We start from the raw sequence: 17,731 nt of genomic DNA, 5'->3' as shown, positions 1-17,731 counted from the left end.
TTTCCATAAAGTTGGTAGAAGTTAGTAAATGCAAGGCTTTCTGGAACCATAGAAGACTACATAAATTTTCTTTGTAAATTAGGAGAACCATATTCAGTGGAAATAGAAATAGAAAAGACTTTGAAGATTTGGCAGGTAAGTTAACTAGATCATTCCAGGGCTGTCTCTCGTAACCCTCTCAGTCCAGCCTCAGCGTCTGCTGTCACTAATCTCTCCATCTTGTCCCTGCCTTCTTCTCTGTGTCTCTCCTCTCTCTGGCCTACCTTATCTTCCCCTCTCCCTACTTGCTTTTCCCCCGGACATTATAGAAGAGAGTTCCTTAGGTAGTAGGCTAGTCCAAATGGCTTTGCATTTCAACTGTTGCGCAAAGAGAGCTTGTTGGTTCCCCTACAGATACATATTTAAGTGGAATTTGGGGACTCAAAAGCACTCTTTGCTCTTCCTTCAACATCACCTTCTCTTAGCTACCTCAGAGCTGCCCAGGCTGCACCCCTCCCAACAAATGCCAATCATTCAATGACTTGCTAAAAAGAGAACACACATTAGTGGGGGTAGGAAGGCCAAGGGAAATGGAGTATTGACATCAGGAGTTTCATTTTTTCTGTTCAGAACCTTGATGAACTGTACTATGCACTCTCTATTTAGGAGCCTCAGTTGGTACACACCCTGCTTGCCAAATAGAAAATTTAGAAGAGTCTTTTCCTCTCTTCCCTCAGAAATTTGTAGTCCCTGAGTCAGTTGACATTTGTGACAATGATTGTTGGGAATTTCCAATGGAGTCTTGAATCTCACCACTATTCCCTTTTCTCAGGAGAGACAACTAGGGGGGCTCCTCCCCAGGACCCCACCCCAGCAATCATGACAACTGTTATGTATATCATACATGGTTCACCCAGGGCCTAACCATGCCACAACCCATTCTACTTCTCACCTGTTCCCTCCTCTTTCACCTCACTTCTAACAGGCTCTGTTGAAGACACTTGGAAGGGCAGCCTCTCCCCATGCCTACTTCCCATCCTTTGGGTTTCCAGCTGCAGAACATACCAGCGCCCTCTCTCTTTAGTTCAATTCTTCCCTCTCATCCCCCTAATGGAGGAGTGGTTTCTGCAGTTCTCATAATCACGGGGGGAGAGAAGCGGACAACTAGAATGGACTATTTTCCTGGCACTCTTTTACTTCTCCACTCACTTCCTCCTATTGCCTTTGAACTACTAGACTTGAACAACCCCTCCCCTACCCTTCCAAAGGGAGCAATAATAATAGCTAGCACTTACTGAGTGACAGCTATGTACCAAGCATGATTTGCTCAGCTTTTCTGGGACTCCAGCTCTCAGTCCCTGTGGCACTTTCTCTTTCCTTTGTCAAACTTTCCATCTCTCAACTCCCTGTCTCATCTCTCTTTATCTCCAACTCCATCTTCTAACCAGTTATGGGGTGATCCACTGTCATTCTTCCAGAGACCCCATCTTATGTGACTAGACCCTTCGAGGATGGGCCACTCCATCTCTATGCTCCGACCATCACTAGCTACTCTCAGGAATTGTCTCACGGTCCAGGCTACCCTTTTCACCATTCAAGCCAGCTCTTACCACAACCACTGCCTCATCAACCCACTGCCAGTTAGCCCCCGATTCCTGGACCTTAAGAGTCCCCAGAAGAGACCCCATCCTTTCCCCCAGGTCCCAGAACCTATCCAGACCCCAAGAATGGCCACGGCATTTCACACAGGTTACAAAAGCTGCAATAAGCATTTTTGACTCCAGCCTTCTGCTGCCTGACTCCTCTGTCCCCATTCCCGGCCACCTTTCCCCCCCTTCCTGCCCACTCACTCGCCCACCAAGTGTTTGGCAAAGCAAAACCCCTTTTATTAAGTCATTCATTCAATATGACACTCTCATTTCTCTTGAAGGGTTCGTTTGTATTTTTAGAGCCCCAAACGCATTCCTTCTTTGGAAATTTCTTTACACCCTTTACTGAGAAGACGCTGGATTTTGAGTGTGAAAAATGGCTGAATCTACTTCGGAAAAAAATAAAACCGTGACCCCAGGATCTCGCAAAGCGAGAATTGACTGGTAACTGCCATCACGCTTCCAAGGCTCATCGTTCACTGGGCTATTGACCTGTCAATCACTTCTGCTAGGCCAATGAGCAGCATCCCCTGACACAAAAGGAGGTTGGAGGACAGGCCAATCGCTCCCGGCTATTTGAGCCAATGGTGAAGTTCCTGATGCCCACACCTGCTGGTCTCACCGCGAAGGCCTGGGCGTCACAGGCAGGGGGAATGGGGAGGGGACGGTAGCGTCAGCCTAGACCCACACGCAGGTTAGAGCCTTGGACGGGGAAGCAGAAAAGGCTTAGCAGCTACTAATGGGTTCTATTAGTAGTAGTATTAGGTAGGCTGCACTGGCTGTGTTCTGCCCCTACGCCTATCATTCCCTCATTCTGTGACCCTGGGCGAGTCTCTTCCTCATCCTGGTGTCCAGTTGCCTTTTCATAAGGAGGGTTGATTCCCCATGATCTGTTGACTCCTTTGCTTTTGGATGTTTTGGAAGACGCCCTGCCTCACAGGCTAGTTAATTGTGAACATCAGGGAAAGGACCAGAGTAGAGAAGCACTTCCAGGATCCAGAGCCAGGAGGATGCTCAAAAGGAAGGGAGGAGAGATGCCCTTTGGCCAAAGGGAGAGCTTGGAGGGTGAGGGGAAGTGGTTGCTTACCAGAAGGGCCTCTGAGTGTGAACTCAAAAGATAGAGGATGGCCGAGCATGGAGGCTCATGCCTGTAATTTCAGCACTTTGGGAGGCCGAGGTGGGCAGATCACTTGAGGACAGGAGTTCGAGACCAGCCTGGCCAATATGACGAGACCCCACCTCTACTAAAAATACAAAAATTAGTCAGGCGTCATAGCAGGCACCTGTAATCCCAGCTACTTGGCTACTTGGGAGGCTGAGGCATGAGAATCACTTAAACCCGGGAGGTGGAGGCTGCAGTGAGCAGAGATTGCACCACTGCACTCCAGCCTGGGCAACAGAGTGAGACCCTGTCTTAAAAAAAAATAATAATAGAGGAAGCATTTTGGTCCACTGTCCACTCACACAGAGTTAGGCAGAGAGGAAAAAGCTACTGAGACTGAAGAATGCCCTTTAACCCCACTTACGGGTTGTTTTGATTCTTTCCTGTAGTTTCCTGATAAAAGGTCCTTTTGAAACATTCATTCTCTTCTCACCAAGTTGAACGGAGATGTGTTCCCATAGTAAGAGTGAGGCCCCTGCATTTGCTGCCCTCGGTTTTTCCAACCAACACCATGGCCTCCCCCCGTACCCCATTCATACGCCTCAGAAGCTGACAATGACTGTTGGGCTTTTCCAATGAATACCAGAACACCATTTCCTGCAGCCTGAAAAGAAGACAGTATAATTATTTGGCAGCAAGAGGTGACCATGGGTAAGGAGGGCAGAACTCTTTGACTCATACCCACCCCTCCTCCTCTCTTTCCTTTTCCCCATATTCTTTCTCCCCAGCCCTTCCCTCCTCCCACCTCCTGACTCTAGCCCAGGCCACCGAAATTTTTTCCACTTTTCACTCCCTCCTGAGAATTGCCGGGAGCCTGAAAGAAGACCTGTTCCCTAGCACTAGTTCATCGTCTGCTCCACTGAGAAATAACCAGCTACCAGAAAGTTTGAGAAATTGATTTGCAGAAAGAGGGCACCAAATCAGTTTAGAGTCAGGGTCTGTAGTCAGTAGAGTTGGCAAACGCCATTTCCCTGACCCATCAGGTATCTGAATACTTGTCATTGGCCCTTGAGAGCTCATCAACTGTGGATGTGCAATAAGCTTGTCCAGGACCAAAAGTGCCTCTTGCTGCTTAAATGTCTACCAAAAAGTTTCCACTTGTCAAAGCACCTGCCTCCCTGCACTGACTTCTTTTACCTTCTGTCTCCTTTTTCTCACTTTCACACTGTTCTCCTCATTGTCTCTTCTCCTGTGCCCTTCTTTCTCTCTTGTTTGATTTCTTTTTTCCAGGCCAAGCAGGAAACTAGAGATATGGTGATGGTAGTGGTCCCAAGGAGGAGCTTTAACATGAGCACCACCCACAGGAGGCAGACCACCCTCCTGGCTGCAGTGCGTATGAATGTTGGCCCCCACCCAGGTCCTCAAGTGCTTTCCCAGTCACGCCCCAGCTGCCAGGTTTTTTCTCCAGGCCTACTTCAGGTGGGTTACCCTGACTCCACCCCCAACACCCTCCAATGATTAGAACCACTGACTCCTCCTTCCCATGCCTGCCTCCATGGCAGGCCCCTGCAGAAACCAAACATAGTCACCTTAGACTCTGGCATACTGAGACCAGGGCTTGATCCTGGCCCCCTTGCCTGCCTGGCAATTTATCATTGAATAAAAATATTGTTAAAGAATATTCATGCGTCTAAAATATGTGTATTGTTTCAGAATGTAGCATCAAATTACATCCCAGCTACCCGGGAGGCTGAGGCAGGAGACTCGCTTGAACCCAGAAGGCGGAGGTTGCAGTGAGCTGAGATTGCGCCACTGCACTCCAGCCTGGGCGACAAGAGTGAAACTCCGTCTTAAAATAAAAAAAAAAAAAAAAAAATTGGTTTCCCTGGGCACAGGACATTGCACCAGATTGGGGAGCATTTCCCCTACTCTGTTAGGACATTATGTAACAAATACTGAGGGTTCTTGTGTTATTTATAATAAAAAGCCAAAAATAGTTACATTTGAGTTGGTTCGTGTAGTGAACTATTGTGTAGCTGTTAAAAGGCATTTGAAGACTTTTTCATGACAGATGGAAAAAGGCATATTCCAAAACTGTATGTACAGTATGTTCATAATTTTATAAAGTATCTATGTGCATAGGAACTTTGCAGAAAGACACCAAAACCTCCAGAAGTTGGAATTCTGGCTGATTTTTATTTTATCATTTTTTTTTTATTTTCCACAATGAACATTATTATCATGAGAATAAAAGAAATCCCATATTATAAAAGTTGTTGGGTCTTCCCTGCTGGAAATGAAGAAGGAATCACAGCTGCTCTGGTGAGGGAGCTGTTAGGTCCAGTGCTCTCTGACACTTGACTGCTTAGGCCAGCGGAGGTGGAAGGCCCAAATGGGAGCCAGATCCTATAATCCTGCCAACTGTCAGGAGGAGACAGATTTAGATCTGGTGGAGGACAAGGCAGTCTGTTCCTCCCTCACCACCTCCCACTCACTTTTCCTTTCTCTTACACCTTCTTTGTGCTGTAGTGACAAGCACTCTGCTCTTAAGGGCAGAAGACCTGGGTCCACATCTTGACCCTCACACCCCCTAGATAGGTGGCTGGATGAATTTTTCAGTCCTACCAAACCTTACCCCGTTTACCTATAAGACACAGAGCAGAAGCCTCAAATTGATCATTAGCAGCTCAATCATACCTAAGGGACTTTGCAATTTTTTTTAACACACCCACATCTTCTTAGCAGCAATTCTTTTCCCTCTTTCTAGAATGTCATGTGGTTAGTTCCTTCTTGTCATTTGGGTCTCAGAGTGGCACCTCCTCAAAGAGTTCCTCACTCCCCTCAGTCCCTCTCCATACATGTTTTATTTTTGCTAAGTACTGATCCCTAACTAAGATTATCTTATATATTTGCCAGCTTGCTTCTTGTCTCCTGGAAATTAAATTCTTTGGGAGCAGGAATCTTGCCTGCCTTGAGCAGGCAAGACTGTGTTGTATCTCCATTACCTATGGATTGTGTTGTATCTCCATTACCTATGGATTGTGTTGTATCTCCATTACCTAAAACACTGTCTGTCACTAATTAAATGAGTCAAGTACTGTGCAATACATTTTCACCATGTTTTCTTATTTAATCTTCCCAAGAACCCCGTGTGGTTTATGTATGAGAGAAAGGTTAAGAACAGAGAGGTGAAGTACAATGAGTAAGTGGCAGAGCCAGAATTAGCACTAATTCTGGAACACTTTCCACTTTGCTACCCCTCCCTCCCATGCAGCCAGCATGAAGCCTGTTTTGGAGAGAGAGGTCTGGGATGGTTCAAGGGCAGGGAACATGAAGAGCCAAATTTCTGAGTCTGGAAAGTTCAAAATAGGAAAAAGACAGAATTGGGTTATGGTCATGGGAAATAGGGGGAGCAAAGGCTGGAAAGAGCTGGAGAAGCTTGCTTGGAGTTTAGGATCTTGTGACCATTTTATAAGTATCTGAGTGACACACCCTCCCCTTCATTTATTCCATAAGTAGACATTGAACACTTCCTGTGGATTTTAAGTGGTTCAGAACTTCCCTGGAAGGGGTAGCCCCTGTCCTTAAGTAAACACCTACTGTGTGCTCCATTTGGCTCAGGACACATCTAGGCTGGGAGATCGTTGTCCTTGTCCTGCTGGTGCCCAGGGTACTGCCTTGAGCCAACTGGGTGTCTGCTTAGTAGGGGTTACCTGCCCTGAGCAGAGACAGATGGGAGATTTCAGTCATCATTAAGGTTTATTGACCAGCAAGGCTGGAATTTCCCAGAGAGAGGAATTAATCTCTCTGCCGACTGAGAGCAGACATCCTGCTGGGAGTAGTTACATAAATTCTGTTGCTCAAATTAATTAGGATTGTGATTCATTTGTTTAATGAGGAAGAATCTGATGATGGCAAAAGCCAAGCCAGCCTGGCCTTTCAGAGCCCAGCCAATCCCAGGTGACACTGTGGCAGGTGGGAGGACCCGGTGCCTGGAGCAGGGCTCTGCCATGGGCAGAAGAACCTAGCCAATCAGTAAAAGGAACAAACTGAGGCAGGCAAAGACAGCCAATCAGAATTCAGTGCTAGCTTAGAAGGGGATCTGAGGCTTTGGAGTCTCCTGAAGCTCATGTCTGTGTGGTCTCTCAGGTTGCCAAGCATGGAAGGATCTCTCAGCTTCATCCAGAGTCTTACACCCTCCTCTTTTTCCAAGCTGTGGAAAAAATTTCTGACCTGAGATCACCTCAGCAGCACTCCCAGGACCCATCCAACCATTTCCCCCATCCCCAAAATTTGCAGGAGGAACAGTTATTTCAATAAAGCAAAAACCTGTTGCCTGAAGCATATAAAAAGATTCTTCTCTTTCTCCTACCTCTACTTACAAAGTGAATCCTCCCTTCTACTCAGAATGCCCCTACTGCCTGTTCAAGGTAAGCCCCAAATCCCACCAGCATCACCTTCATTCTACCTGTGAGTCCCCTGCTGGCCTGGATCTCAGCTTCCTTAAGACCTGGATCTCAGCTGCGGTAATACCGGTGAGAGACAGGATGGTTGCTGGATGAGGGTAGCCACAGTGGGGAGTGAGAGATGCAGAAACTCCACACAACTCCAGGGGTCATGATTCATATTATAGTGTACGTGATGGTGCCCTTTGGGATAGAACAGAAAAGGTGCTTCCTGAAGGTATGTTTCCTGGTGGCCCTGAAGAAAAGGGGCCAGAGTCAGCAAATGTTTGGAAAGGCAGAAGGATTTGGTGATGGACTACATGTTGGGGAAGAAGAAAGGAGAATAATGCAAATTTTGGGACTTATGAATTCACACCAACATCTACAGAAGCCCCCAGGGAGCCTTGTTTTCTTTCAAGGCTCACCCACCTCTTACTGGTACAGACCAGACTGGTGTGACCTGGATAAATCATGAGTTGGGCACAACAGGACCTGTGATGAAGCAGGAGTATTGTCAAGGGCGGGTGCTGGGCTGCCCCAAGGGCTTCGTCTTCTCTACATACCAGGCTGAGAAGCTTCACCTGGAGCCTGGTCAGTTGTGCCTCAGTTAGAGAATGTGTAGCCACAAAGGGCCACTTGTCTGGGAATCAAAAGTACAAAATGGAGTGAGCTAGGACAGATCTTGTCAGCTCTCTGGGCCTTACTTTCCTCGTCCTTGAAAGGTGCCTATTGTCTGCCCTGAGGAGAATAGAGCTTCTGCTCTTGCTCCCTATAGACTGTCGCCCGTCAGCTGCTAGAGAGATCTTTTGTAAATCTAAGTCAGACCTTGTTATTTCCTATATTTTAAATCCCTCTAAAGCCTTTTCAACACATTCAAAATTTCTAAAAAAGACAAAAAAGAGAAACTAATCCTTGGCAAAGGAGGCCCATGTGATCTAGCCCCTGCCTACCTTTCAGTCCCCCTCCTCTGCAGCTCCCATCCCTCACACCACTCTGCCCATGCCAGCGCTCCTTCTGATCCTTGAATCCAAGCCCATTCAAATCATAAGGCCTTTGCACTGACTGGTCTCTGTCCCTGGGGCATCTTTCCCCAGCTCTTTACATGGGTAGAAACTTAATTCTGCTTAAATGTCACCTTCTTGGACAGACTTTCCCCAACTAATCTAAAGTAGCCCAGGCTCCATCCATTACCCTATCTAATTTTTCATTGTAACACTTTTTACTACCCTTCTTTTATTGGTTTGTTGTCTACCTTCCTCACCCGGAATTTAAGGTCCACGAGCCCGAGGGCTTTCTCCATGGCATGAGTCAGGGTCCAGCCAGGAGAACAGGAACTGCACTAGATATTTCAGAGCTGTCATTTAATAAAAGAAGTTACTTTCAATAAAACATATTAGAGGGAGAGGAAAAATCTGAACACGAACACTGAAGTAAGACAGAGGTAATAACCACAAGAAGTAGTGTGTGTTGTCAGAATCTATGTGCTGGGGCCAGGCACGGTGGCTCACACCTATAATCCCAGCACTTCAGGAGGCTGAGGCAGGAGGATTGCTTGAGGTCAGGAGTTCAAGACCAGCCTAACCAACATGGTGAAACCCCATCTCTACTAAAAATACAAAAATTAGCCGAGTGCAGTGGTGGGTGCCTGTAATCCCAGCTACTCAGGAGGCTGGGGCAGAAGACTCGCTTTAACCCAGAGGCGGAGGTTGCAGTGAGCCAAGATTGTGCCACTGCACTCCAGCCTGGGCAACAGAGTGAGACTCCATCTCAAAAAAAAAAAAAAAAAAAAAAAGGTGGGATTTGGAGCAGAGATACAACAGCAGAATTACTAGTACACCTGTTTTGTACAGTTCCTTAACCCCATGCTGGAAGAGTGCTTGGCCTCTAGTAGACAATCAAATATTTGTTGAATGGATGGATGAAAAATGAATCATGCACCATATACAGTGTTAGTAGCTAGGGGTGCAGAAATGAGACACACACTCTAACCTCAAGTGGCTCACACTCTAGTAAGAGAAACAGGCATTGTTTATGGTTCAGGATAAGTGTAACAAGAGAAGTACCTGCAATGTACTTTGGAAGCACAGAAGAGAGACTCATCATGGCCAAGGACAAAGAGGAATTAGTGAGACACACAGGGAAGCTGATGGTCAGAGGTGTGAGGTTGCAGAGCACATTAGGGCTGGGAACACTTCATACAAAGTCAGAGCTTGGAGAGAGTATGGCTCAAGTAGTTCATGACAGCTGGAGCATCCATAGGACATCAGGGAGAGCTGAGCCTGGAAAGCTCAAGTCCAGCTCATGAAGGCCTCATATGTCATGCTCAAGGTCAAGGAGCACCGGCCAGGGTTTGACCTCAAGCCAAAGGAGTACCGGCCAGGATTTATGAGCAGGACAGCACATGATCAGAGAGTAACATGATCAGATCTGAGGAGTATGAGTTTGCAAGGAGAAGAATGAAGACTGGAGCCCAGTTAGAAAGTTTTTAGAATAGGCCAGGCCCAGTGGCTCACACCTGTAATCCCAGCACTTTGGGAGGCCAAGGTGGGCGTATCACGAGGTCAGGAGATCAAGACCATCCTGGCTAACACAGTGAAACCCCGTCTCTTCTAAAAATACAAAAAAATTAGCCAGGCGTGGTGGTGGGTGCCTGTAGTCCCAGCTACTCGGGAGGCTGAGGCAAGAGAATGGCGTGAACCCTGGAGGTGGAGCTTGCAGTGAGCTGAGATCGTGCCACTGCACTCCAGCCTGGGTGACAAAGCGAGATTCTGTCTCAAAAAAAAAAAGAAAGAAAGTTGTTAGAATAGTCCTGGATAAAAAGGATGCTGCCTTAGTCCATTCCTGCTGCTATAACAATAATATAAACAATGCTATAAACAAATGCTGCTGTAAACAAAATACTTTAGACCAGATAATTTGTAAATTATAGATATGTATTTCTCACAGTTCTGGAAGTCAAGGTGCTGGTAGATTTGGTGTCTGGTGAGGGCTTGCTCTCTCTCCTTCCAAGATGACACCTTGTTCCTATACCCTCCAGAGAGGATGCACGCTATGTCTTCACATGGCAGAAGGATGAGAAGGGCCAGGCAGCTCTCTGAAGCCTCTTTTTTTGAGATGGAGTTTTGCTCATGTTGCCCAGGCTGGAGTGCAATGGCACGATCTAGGCTCAGTGCAACCTCCACGTCCTGGGTTCAAGTGATTCTCCTGCCTCAGCCTCCTGAGTAGCTAGGATTACAGGTGCCTGCCACCATGCCCAGCTAATTTTTGTATTTTGAGTAGAGATGGGGTTTCACCATGTTGGCCAGGCTGGTCTTGAACTCTTGACCTCATGTGATCCGCCCACCTCAGCCTCCCAAAGTGTTGATATTACAGGTGTGAGCCACCACACCCAGCCTCTGAAGCCTCTTTTACAACAGCATTAATCCCATTCCCAAGGGAAGAACCCTTATGACTTAATCAGTTCCCAAAAGGCCCCACCTGTTAATACCACCACAATGGGGATTAAGTTTCGAAGTGAATTTGGAGGGACACAAACATTCAAGCCTTAACAGATAGGTATTCATCTAATTGTATACTTTCATGGATGTAGTTTGCTATTTGTAATTTATACCTCAATAAAGTTGGATTAAAACAAGAAATAAATGATGGGAATCTGAGCAAAGGCTGTGACGGTTGAGGACCAAAGGAGGGGAAGAAAGAACTACCGAGGAGCTGGGATCACTCAGCCTGTAAACTGTCACGGGATAACCCAGGTTCCGGTGCCTGAGAGTCAGCCAGGTCGTTGCATCGTCCCCTCATGAACGTGTAAGACTTCAGAGTTGGAAAGGGCCTTCAGAGAATACATCAGTGTCCCAACAGGAAACAGAACTCTGCTCAAATAGTTCAACTGAAGAGACCTTACTGAGGAGGTACTATTTACAGAAGGCTGGATTAAAGAAACCAAGAAGAATATTGAGAAACCCAGAGAGTGCAAACTGCTGTGTATTAGTGTGTTGTCACATTGCTATAAAGAAATACCTGAGACTGGGTTATTTATAAAGAAAACAGGCCCGGGGCATGGTGGCTCATGCCTGTAATCCCAGCACTTTGAGAGGCCGAGGCAGGCAGATCACTTGAGGTCAGGACTTCGAGACTAGCCTGGCCAACATGGTGAAACCCTGTTTCTACTAAAAATACAAAAATTAGCCAGGCATGGTGGGGAGTGCCTGTAATCCCAGCTCCTCAGGAGGCTGAGGCGGGAGAATCACTAGAACCCGGGAGGTGGCGGGTGCAGTGAGCTGAGAGCATGCCACTGCACTCCAGCCTGGGCCACAGACTGAGACTCTGTCTCAAAAAAAAAAGAAAACAGGTTTCATTGGCTCACAGTTCCGCAGGCTGTACAGGAAGCATGGCAGCATCTGCTTCTGGGGAGACCTCAGGGAACTTATAATCATGGCAGAAGGCAAAGCCAGAGCAGGCGTTCACATGGCCAGAGCAGGAGGAAGAGAGAGAGGGTGGAGGTGCTACACACTTTTAAACAACCAGATCTCATGAGAACCCTATCATGAGAACAGCACTAGGGGAATGGTGCTTAAGCATTAAAACTGCCCCCATGATCCAATTACCTCCCACCAGGCTCCACCTCCAACAATGGGGATTACAATTCCACATGAGATTTGGGCAGGGACACAGATCCAAACCATATCATGCTGGAAACCACCCATGGGCCTAAAGGAGGTTACTGGAGCCCATTGAGGCCTGGAGCAGTGGGAAGGACCACTGGGCAGAAGCTATAGCCAGGCAGAAGGACACTGGCCCAACCCTGCATCAAAGCAGAGAGGTAGCAGAGAAGAAATACTCCACCCTCTCTTCTCCCACTTTCCAGCCTCCTGCCTGTGTCTCCCAGTGGCCAAATAATACTGGAGCCAATAGACACGGGAACCCATTGATTCATTCCACAGGGATCAGCCTTCTGAGGCACAGAGCAATGCTAAGAAGGAGAGAGAATGAATTGAAGAGGACAAGTGGAGAACAACAGCATCATGTACTGCAATTTCCACCCTGTTGTTTTTCCCCAGAAGAAGCCTGAGAGTGGAGGCAACTTGCCAAAGATCATGTAGCAAGTTAGGACAGGGCCCTTAGCTCCTTTTCCTTGGGGCCCAGGCTCCTTGCACACTGGGCCTGCACCGAAGGCAGCCAGGTGGGATGCCCCATTGTCTTGGAGCTGCAGCTGCAGGTCCCAATTAGCCAGAGGAAGGCAGCTGAGCAAGGGCAGCAGTGGGCAGGGCCAGGAAAGATGAACGTCCAAGGGCTGGCCATCCACCCTCAACGTCAGGAAGGTAATAGACACTTGCTTCCTTGTCTCATGATTTGCTACCTGCCCCCCTGGTCCCCATTTCCTCTCTTGAGTCCTCCCTAGACCTGGGGACAGGAACCCAGACCTAGAATTGGCAGGAACAAAGGGAGGAGACTCTGCTTCCCTGGTAGCCAGCCCTGCTCATTGATTCCCTAGAGCTGCTCACTGATCCAGCACAAGATGGTTTAATTGAAGTCATTACAATAAATGGTGCAGAAAAGCAACACCCTTTGTCTGCCAGGAGCCTCAGAGAAATGGGAGAGGGAGCTGGGAAAACCAGCAGCAGCAACTGCAGTTACACGATGATGCAAAGGGGGTGAGACTGAGGCGTCACAGAGTCCTGGGTTCTAAGCCTGACTGGTCACTTACAAGTTATGTGACCTTAGTCAAGTCCCTTTATCTTCCCAAGGTTCTAGGCCCTAGTCTAGGAAAATGGGAATATTGTAACCTGTCTTCCCAGGCCCTGCATGACCCTGGGCCCTGCCTGCATCTCCAGCTCCATCTCCCACCACCTCTTACCTCTCCTGTCACTCTGTGGTTACCCATGTGGGTTGCTGTTCCCTGCCAGTCCTCATATTTCACTCACATACATCTCTCCACTGAAATGCCCTTCCCATTTCTTCCTTGAGTAATTCCTACTCACCTTTCAAGATTCAGATCGAGAGTCACCTCCTCCAGGAAGACTCTCTATGCCCAGCCTTCCTTCCCCTGAGTGCCTCTAGCACACCCTGACTGTGACACCCATTTGGCATTTGACACTCCCTCTCATGCACAGCAGTCTTTCTCTCTCCCTATGGCTTATCTTCTCATGAAGATAAACATGGGAGCTGTATCTTCTCTTTCTCATCTTCACATGCCTAACACATGCCTAACATCACAATCGTGTTGGGGTTGGGGGTACTGAGGGGCAGAGATTCAGAGCTCAGAGGTGGGCACAGCCAGGATGTAGCCAGCACTGGTAGATGATAACTCCCATGTAGCCACGAAGCTCCCTTCCCAGATAGTTAGGATGGTACGTCCACCATATGTTCTTGTCTTCAGCATGGAACGCAGCCTCCTCTGTGCCCAGGACCAGCTGGCTCTCTGCTCAGCTCCATAAACTACTATCTGATTCAGTATCAGAGGACAGAGGATCCAAGTTGTGAAATCATAAAATGTCAGCATCAAAACTTCTAATGTAGCAAAAGTGATGTCTCAGTACCTCCAGTCTACGTCATAAGAAGCCTTATCATTTCCACTTGTGTCTCTTGGGATGCTCTCTCTCAGAAACCAGGTGCCCTACCATGAGAAACCCAAGCCATGTGGAGAAGCCACATCTAGGGACTCCAGTTAACACTCTCAGCTGAGTTCCCAGCTGACAGTCAGCATCAACTGCCAGCCACCTCTGCCTAAAAGTGGGCCATCTTGGGCATCCGGCCCAGTCAAGCCTTCAGATGAGTCCAGTCCCAGCCACTATCTCACACAACCACACGAGAGACATCAAGAACTCCCAGTGGAGTCCAGTCAGCCCATGGAACTGTAAGAGATAATAAATTATTGTTTTACAGTACTAAAAAAATGTTTTAAAGAAGTGTAACAGCAATGTCATCTTACTTATGAGAAGCAGAAGCTCAGAAATGCCATGTAACTTATCCAAGGTCATAAAATAAGTTAGAGACAAAGTACAGTGCAGCTAACTGTTGTCACCCATCATCAGCATCAGAGATGATAAAGGGAAGTGAGCTATCTGGGGTGGGAGTGGAGGGAGCAAGAGAGAAGGAAGCTAAATTGTGTAGGAAACATCCCAAGTTAATTCTGTTTAAGAAGAAACTATTTCAAATGTATATGTATTTTTTTAATTTTAAAAGAGTGTCTTATGACTTTTCAGAGTTTACAGAGTTAATGGTTCTATATTTCAGCCTTGAGTTCATTTTGTTTTTTCTTCCCCCTTGAGATAATTAGCCATAAGCGTACCTGAGTACATTTTTCATGTCAAGAAGACAACGGCTTCAAAGGAAGGGAAAGGGCAGCCCTACAGGAGGCCCAGAAAAGAAGGCCAGGTGACAAAAGCAAAGCCTCCTAGGGAAACATTCACATTTCCTGAATGATCTGTCATCAAAAATGCATGTGCACGCAGAAGGGCAACCAACAGAGTCAGGGCAAATGCAGCCAGGCTGGCCCCTGCACCCAACTGTGCCCAGAGGACTTTGAAACACACCCATACCCAGGACAAAAGCAACCCTCCTTCCCCAAATCGCTGCCATCTATTTGGAAAAACCACAAGTCCAAAAGAAAATCTTGGATTTGGCTTTTTTTTTCAGGCTCCTAAATTTAAGCAATATTAATTTTTTAAAGGCCAGTCCTGCTCTCTATACTGCAATGGAAGATTCAGGGGAGCAGTATTTCATAGTAAGATTAGAACCAGGCCATTCTGTTCTTAATCCTTACCTTGGAGTTGATGTGAAAAGGTGTTGGCTTCACACTTGGATAGTGCTGGGACTGAGCCCAGTATTCCCTTGTTGTTTGTTCTGGAGCATTGCTGTGAGAAGCCATCATTTTTTGCTTATGTCCCTGGGGCTTTATTTACTTCACCTTGTGTTTAATCTTCCCAGTGACCCTATGAGGGAAGTATATTACCTCATTTCAAGGGTAAGGAAATTAGTCTCAAAAAGAAACACACACTCCAAATAACAGATGGGATTCAAACCTTGGCCTGCCCAATTCCAGAGATCTGCTCTAATATGGTTTTGCTGTGTCCCCACCCAAATCTCATCTTGAATTCCCACTTGTTGTGGGAGTGACATGGTGGGAAGTAACTGAATCATGGGGACAGGTCTTTCCCAGGCTGTTCTGATGATAGTGAATAAGTATCATGAGATCTGATGGTTTTAAAAAGAGGAGTTTCCCTGCACAAGCTCTTCTTCTCTTGTCTGCTGCCATGTGAGATGTGACTTTCACCTTCCACCACAATTGTGAGGCTTCCCCAGACACGTGGAACTGTAAATCCATTAAACCTCTTTCTTTTGTAAATTGCTCAGTCTTGCGTACGTCTTTATCAGCAGTGTGAAAACGGACTAACACATACTCTTCCCTGTATACCGCTTCTATCAGTTACATACTGTCATAATAATTCTGTGAAATAAATAATCACAAAACCTAGGTGGTATAGAATAGTAAGGCTTTATTGCTCACAGGTCTGGGATGGTTGGCTAGGTGGTTGTGCTGATCATGGCTGGGCTCACTAACATGCTTAGGGCTTGGTTGCCATTGACTGACCTAGGCTGGCCTCAACTGGGACAGCTGGGATGACTCAGCTCTGCTCCAAGTGTCTCTAATCCTAGCCCAGGCATGTTCTCATGGCAATGGCACAGGTACAAGAGAGAAGGCAAATATGATTAGTTGCACAAGTATTTTTCAAGCTTTTGCTTACATCACATTTGCTGTTGTTATCCTATTGGCCAGAGCAAGTTATATTGCTGAGCCCAGAATCAGAAAAGGACATTGCAGATGAATGGCAAAAGGTGTGGGTACAGGGAAGGGTAGGGATTTGGAACCAGTTTTGCAATCTACCACATGATCTTGGGTAAGTTACAGTCCCCTCTCAGAGCCTCTGCTCCTGCATTTTTTAATAGGATGGTATCTACTTTGTAGGGCAGCTGAGATCATTAAATAAGACAAGCTGTGCGAAACACTAGCAAATTGAGAACTACCCTTCCTACTGATGTATTTCAAGTGTACCAGCCTGGGGGTGTTTGTACACATTAACAGAGATACATGAAAACCTCCATGTCTATTTCCAGAGTCCAGAGAATTCTACCCAAGTCGCAGAGGTGAGATGGTCCAATCACTGAGATGATAAACAAGAATTGTAGAAAGAGAATAAATCAAGGAAGAAAACAATAAGTAAATGATGTAATTAAAGTTACTGTTGAATAACCTATCAAGGAGAGAATGAGTCAGTGGCAAGTTGAAGCGATGAATCAGGCACAATGTCATGTTTCTAGAATTCTTGTCTATTTCAAGAAAGCCTGATGTCCCAGTTAAAAGAGCACCTTGAGCCTGTAGCAACAACATCTGGAAGGAAACACTCTTGTAATTTTAATTTCTCCTGGGTGCCACCACTAACAACAGGAGCAGCACCCGGGTAGCACAGAGTAGGCACTCTAAAATCTCTCGTGGGAGAAGCTGAAAATTACAGCATTACCTCAAATGTATTCAAGGGGATTTTATTTTTTATTTTTATTTTTGCTGGATTTAAAACATTGTTTTTATGGGTAAAATGTAACTGAAAATATGACCATCATAACATACATAAACCAAAAAACAAGTATTCAAACCACAGGTCGTATGTCAATTCACATCAGTCTTTTTTATTATTTTTTATTTTTTTAGAGACAGGATCTCGCTGTGTTGCTCAGACTGGTCTCGAACTCCTGGGCTTAAGGGATTATCCTGCCTCAATCACAGTCTCCCAAGTAGCTGAGATTACAAGTGCTCACCACCGTGCCAGCCAGTTCAGTTTTTGAGGTAAAAACAAGTGCACTCAAAAAGAAAAACACTGACAAATGTGTTAGAGTGGAGCATATTCCAAATAAGAATCACAAGCCTAGAAGATGGGCTTCTGGAGAGTTCAGAGACTTACAGGCTAAAGATGACGGACCTCAAAGTGAGCCTGACCCACTGTGTACAGAGGCTGGATTTGGTCAGGCAGTTTCTTGGGACTCAAAAGAAGTAGAATCAAACCAGAAACAAAAGAACAAAATTTCCAGAAATGCTGGGATCTTGGGTATGCAGACTGATCAGGATTGAGTGCTGTCACCCAGTTCTGGGTCTTCTTTTTCTCCGCCAGCTTTATTGAGATGTAATTGACAAAAATTATATATACTTAAGGTGTATAATGTGATTTTTGATATGTGTATATATTGCAAAATGTTCACCACACTCAAGCCGATTATCTAACATATCCATCACCTCACATAGTTCTTTTTTTTTTCCTTTAAGACAGAGTCTCACTGTGTCATCCAGGCTGGAATGCAATGACGTGATCTCAGCTCACTGCAACCTCTGCCTCCTGGGCTAAAGGAATCCTCTTGCCTCAGCCTCCCAAGTAGCTGGGACTACAGGGACGTACCACCACATCTGGCTAATTTTTTGTATTTTCAGTAGAGACAGGGTTTTGCTGTACTGCCCAGGCTGGTCTCAAACTCCTGGGTTCAAGTGATCCGCCCACCTGGGCCTCCCA

At 46.4% G+C, this 17,731-nt stretch overlaps 1 long non-coding RNA gene across 1 annotated transcript; it reads left to right on the top strand.

Moving 5' to 3' along the window:
* The first annotated feature begins 2,175 nt into the window (after positions 1-2,175).
* Positions 2,176-4,729, top strand: LOC100935922 (uncharacterized). Its single transcript, XR_008511114.1, has 3 exons — positions 2,176-2,322; positions 3,180-3,441; positions 4,021-4,729. It is a non-coding gene; the product is annotated as an uncharacterized LOC100935922 (long non-coding RNA).
* Positions 4,730-17,731: the final 13,002 nt, after the last annotated feature.

Source organism: Pongo abelii, chromosome 9 (genome assembly GCF_028885655.2).
Source record: "Pongo abelii isolate AG06213 chromosome 9, NHGRI_mPonAbe1-v2.0_pri, whole genome shotgun sequence".
Lineage (NCBI taxonomy): Eukaryota > Metazoa > Chordata > Mammalia > Primates > Hominidae > Pongo > Pongo abelii.
Note: the sequence above shows the minus strand (reverse complement) of the source record. Positions and strands in the feature narration are given on the sequence as shown.